We start from the raw sequence: 5701 nt of genomic DNA on the forward strand, positions 1-5701 counted from the left end.
GAAATGACCATAGTTAAGGGGTATCTCATTAATTATAAAAAATAGGAGTAGTTCAAATATTCTCAAATAAACATATTTCTTTAAATTTTAAAAATTATTAAAAGGATAATTATGATATTTTTACTTTAAAAATCATTTTTAGACCAACATTTGATACATATTAAAAAAAAATTAAAAAATTCTTTACTTTCATTGTCCCTAAATTTTTTATGTTTATTTGTATTTTTAGAAAACTGTCCAATCTTAATGCTTGGTAAATCCAACCACCTCATAAAGAGGTCAACATTAATGAAAGCGGATTGAAAAGGAGTTGTCCAAAGACACAGGCTTTAGTAGTACATCGGGCTTTACGTAAGCCATCTATGAGCAAATGAAGTTCCACATAAAAGATTAAATCACCGACTCTACAGTTCTACTTCCCATCTCCACTACAAAACAACAACGATGGATTCGATAATTATTCAGCTTAGTTCGGTTAATTCATATAATTCGGAAAACTTTTATGAAAAAAAAGAAATTTGAGAAATTTATGGGACAAACTCAATTATTATTTTATACAATACCTGAAATACGCTTTCAACAGAACCTTTAAAAGTTTAGGAAACGTTGTGTTTTATTTGAGATACCACTATATTTTAAAATAGATGACAAGCACCTTGACTTTGGTCTTCTATTATAGATGTATGAAAATTGATCAAAATGATAATAACAAAAAAAAAAACAAAAAAACCTTTAATTTTTCTTCCCAAAACAATTCATCTTACCTTCTTACAATCATCCTCATCATCCAATTTTAAGTGTGTAGGTAAGCCAATTTTGAGTGTGGAGGACAATTTGGGTAGGATAAAAAATTGGTCGGATTTTTCTTTTTATACATAAAATATTTTGTGGGGCACGAGAAATACTTTTTATTTATTTTAAATATTAGAAATTACTTTTTAAATCTTCATAAAACTAATAAAATTTTATTAGACTTGTTTAAATCCACTCGTTATGAGTGTAGAGGACATTTTTTGAAAAGTGAAAACGTAGCAATCATAAGACGACCTAGTCGAGTGTCCGAATCAACAAAGGATAAAGAAAGGTAGGTCGTTACGTTCAACCGAGTTCTGAGGGTTTAAGATGAAAGTTCAGAAGGATCAAATCTCTTAAAATCGAGAGTTTAACTATATTTGTGGAAATCAAGGGAAGTCCCTAAAAGGATGGAATCATTCAAACGAAAATCAAGGAGAAAATTTGGAAGGATCTAAGAGAGAAAACCTCTATAAATACGTAGGTGCAAGGCATTGAAAGGTATGCAATTCTCTCTCTCTCTCTCTCTCTTTCTCTCTCTCTATATATATATATAACTGCACTATATGTTTGGTACTAAAATTCCTGACTTGGGCATTGGAGAGGTGTTGTTGCAAGCACACCCATAGGCACGAGGAGTGAAGATCGCAAGGTATCATAATTTTTAATATTTAAAATAAATAAAAAGTATTTCTTGTGCTCCACAAAATATTTTATACATAAAAAGAAAAATCTGACAAATTTTTTATCCTACCCAATGCATTTTTAGTTGACTCAACAAGTTGGTTCTATCGAAATTGGGCCCCAGTCATGGTGAAATCTAACCGAGCTGACTCGATCAACAGAGTTTTATAGCTCGTCGTCAACTTGATTTGATTTTGTAGTGACTTGGCCCCAAGCTAGGCAAAACCAACATTCCAAGTCAACTTGGTCAAGCCAACTCAAAAATTCATCAAGTCAATTGAAGAATATGGCCGAGTTATTTATTATAAAATATTAAAAATATTTTTCAAATATTCATAAATTAATATAATTTTATTTGACTCACTCAAGTTGACTCGCAAGTTTCCAAATTGATTCGATTCAATGGAGATTTGAGTCGAGTTTTAAAACAACGTTTTAAATATTTTAATAAATTTAAAAATATATTTGCAAGGGTCTAAATATTTTAGATTGTACATCGGTCCAACTACACATCAAAAATTAAATCGATTATCATCATCATTGTCATCTAAGAGAATAAGATGAATAGTTTTGGAAAGAAAAAATAATGATTTTTTTTTTTTTTGTGTGGCCATTTAGATCATTTTTGACTTAGGTCAAGGGTCATGTCATCAATTTTATTACATAGGGTATCTCAATATTCACCAAAACGTGGAGGGACCACATCTCATACAAAAAAACTTCAAAAAGTCTTTGTTAGACTAATGTGATTGAGAAATTTCCTCTTTCCTTGTTAAAGCAATCTCGCGTATGTTGGCTCTTATAAATTCACTTGTTCAATATGCAACTTCAGTCAGAAGGGAAAGCGTTTTAGAAGAAAAGGCTACGGTGAACCATTTTATAAAATATGTCCTTAAGAGTCTTATGTTCTTATTATTAAGGGACATTTTGGTACATATTTTCACAAAGCAAGACTTCACCTATCATCTTCAACCTTCCCTAAAAATAAACATTATCTTATTCTTGAGATTTGATTGATAAAATATGGAGGGAAGAAGATTAAAAATGTCATCACACTCTATGATTTATCATTAAATCAAACTGATTAATTCATCAATTTAATCTATTAGTCCTTTAAGTGAAAATTATACAAAGTTACAAACATTTAGAAATTTTAGCAAATTTTGTGACCATATGCTCCACTATTCTTACCCAGTTTATCTTAAGTTAGTCAATATTTGAGAATTGAGAGACACCAAAACTGAGTACATAACCCTCAGTCGAGGTCTTCTAGTGACTAACATAAAATGACGTAGATGCGTTCTTTTTAAAGTTTTGAAGGGAAAAAAAAAAAGTTTTTTAATTTTTCTCCCAAAAGTCTGTCCTCTTAATTGTGGGGGCTTAAAAATAGAGGTAGGATTTTTCTGGTCTCAACTCACAGTTGAGACTCTCCATTCATCAAACCGACGGTTGAGAAGAAAGAGAACCTGTCAAAAATCCTAAAAGAAAGAGAAACATTTTCCTTATTAACTTAGCAATATTTGAAGTCTTACTAAGAGTTGCTTTGCTCTAATGGATTACCACATTACCAAGCTTAAAAATACAGCCCTCTAAATTTCATCCAGAAACTTAGATAAAAGAAAAAATAAAAAAATAATCTCTCTTGGGTTTGATCCAAGGTTTTGAAAATGGATAGCTATTGAAATTCCACCTAACGACAAAATTTAAAATTAAAATTCAACGGTAGAAGATAACTATTTTTTAAACTTGTTTTTTTTTTTTTTAGATATTCATAGAATTTTGTCCTTTACAACTTTGAAGTATTGGATCATGTTTTTTGACGTCATAAGTTAGGCCCAAGGATCCTTAGTAAGAGTGAAAACCCTTACTAACTTAGTGAGGCTAGTCGGACACTTGGACTCTAAAAGAAATGAGAGATTTTTTTTTTTGCTTGCTCTATGCCATGTCAAATCTAGTGAGGGTAATGTTGTATATTCAGGATGCCATTCAATACACACAGATCCTGTAATCCCACGAGAGCACAATGAGCAAAAAAAAAAAAGTAATGATTTTCTGACTACACCTCATGACATACTCAAAATAATTTCCTCACATGGCATGTGCTAGAATCGTAGACTTTATGCCGCACAATACACATCTATGCATCCCCATAAAACTGTGCAGATGTGTATCCTGAGACATATAATTTATGATTCTAGCCCATGTCATGTTAGGAGAGTATTTTGAGTGTGCACATGGGGGAGTAAGATTATCATGACTCAAAAATAAAATAAAAATTTCAAAAGAAATGGGGCACGAAATACATACAACATTGTGGAGGAGTTGAGCAGCACAGCTTGCTAGACTTTAATAGAGGGAAGTGGATCCTCTATAGCACACTTTAAAAGGTTGGAAGAGCAACACATCAATGATAACATTAGATCTCACACTTACAATCTGCGGAGCTTAGTACATGTTCATTTTTAAAGACGTGACATGCATCAAAAAATTTGTTTTTTGATTTTTTTTATATACTTAAATTAGATCTAAATCATGGTCACAAGAGGCTAATATGTTAATTTTTTTTTTCTTTTTAAATACCAATCTTTCAACCATTTAAAGTGTACTACTGATTACTATAGGAAGTCAAGAACCGTGTGCCACAGAGCATTCACTTCATTGATAAAGATACCAACATCTAAATTACTAAATAGAGATTTGTTGTTTTAAAAATTGAGTCGTGCTGGGGTGACACAAAGGTGACAAAATGATATGGTGTTGTGCACATTACCTATCGTAAATGCTTTTCTACGAGATACGAGTAAAAAGAGTCTAAGGTTTTGTGCGCCCGACCATATCATTTTTATCACCTTTGTGTTTTCCTTTATGTCATTCTAGCATTTTTCTTAAAAGTTACGTGGTAAGGTGGAAAATTAATGGTAAGACACCAAGTGTATTAAAAAAATTATTAAAAATAAAACACTTAAACTGTTTCCAAATTTTCTCCTAGCGATCGACCAATCATTTTGCTCATTTAGCGTCATGCCATTGGTTGCTTACCTTAGCATATAACTTTGGAAACCTCAAATTTCAGTCCTAAATTACTTCTGCCTTATACATGAGATGGGTCCCACATGGAACGTGAAGGATGGCCAAGTGGCCACCGATAGCTTAGAGACAAAAGATTTGTGGGTTTTTAAATCTACCTCATCTCGTCTCCACCAATTATAGGCGTTCTCCCACGTGGGACTGTTCTTCCCTCTCTGTCCTCACTCTTATCATAGCAGCCCTTTTTATAGAGTATAACTATAATTTTCTCTCTCCCTCCTACCTAACGTTCTCTACCTCGTTTGAACAGTCGTTCTCTACAAAATCTCTTTGTTTCTTATTCTTCTTCTTATACGTATAGTAAAGTTTGTTTGTAGATCAGAGAGACAAAAGAGGGCTATAGGATCATGGGGGAATCTTCTGCTTCATATATGCGCATGGTAACTTAAGATTTATTTCTTTTGGTTTTTAATTGCTTTGTTGGGAATAATTCTATTATAATATTATTCGTTTGGTCTGGTGCGTTATATATATATAATTATATATAGATGCAGAGTCTGGTAGAGACGTGTCTCACCTTTCACATGACCAAAGAAGAGTGCATGGAAACCCTCTCTAAACATGCTAATATCAATCCAGTCATCACTTCCACAGGTGACCCACCCATTAATTAATTCATCTCACATGTACACACACAACACACACGTGAATATCATTTATATGGTTTACTGTAGATTGTAAGTTGATGAAGGTTGTTTGTGTGTATTGTAATATATATGATGTAGTGTGGAAGGAGTTGGAAAAGGAGAACAAGGAGTTCTTCGAGGCCTACTATACCAAGGCAAGAGAGGACTGCATGACCAAAGAAGAGATAACTCCAAAGTTCCAAGACATTCTATCTGATTTCTCCTCCACCAGTACTCCACCTTCGGACAAGGACAAACATCACCATTAATTAGTCTCTCTCTCTCTCTCTCTCTCTGTTCTAGAATCCGTACGGAAAATACTAGAGTCAACCCATGGGTTGATACTCTCCCTCAAAATAATCGTTGGGATGAAAAGGATTTGAAAACGTATCCCTAGGAAAGCATATGTTAATCTCTAGGAAATCGGTATTTTTACTTCTAATCCGCACTAATATGCATCCAAAGGCAAGCGTAGTTGATAGTTGTACTCATCATCAACCACCCACCAATCA

At 33.0% G+C, this 5701-nt stretch overlaps 1 long non-coding RNA gene across 1 annotated transcript; it reads left to right on the forward strand.

Annotated features, from left to right (window-relative positions):
- Window positions 1–4731: 4731 nt before the first annotated feature.
- LOC147385671 (uncharacterized) lies at window positions 4732–5701 on the forward strand. Its single transcript, XR_015172147.1, has 3 exons — window positions 4732–4943; window positions 5052–5157; window positions 5289–5701. It is a non-coding gene; the product is annotated as an uncharacterized LOC147385671 (long non-coding RNA).

This window comes from Akebia trifoliata, chromosome 14, assembly GCF_017979445.1.
Source record: "Akebia trifoliata isolate Shusen 1 chromosome 14, ASM1797944v1, whole genome shotgun sequence".
Lineage (NCBI taxonomy): Eukaryota > Viridiplantae > Streptophyta > Magnoliopsida > Ranunculales > Lardizabalaceae > Akebia > Akebia trifoliata.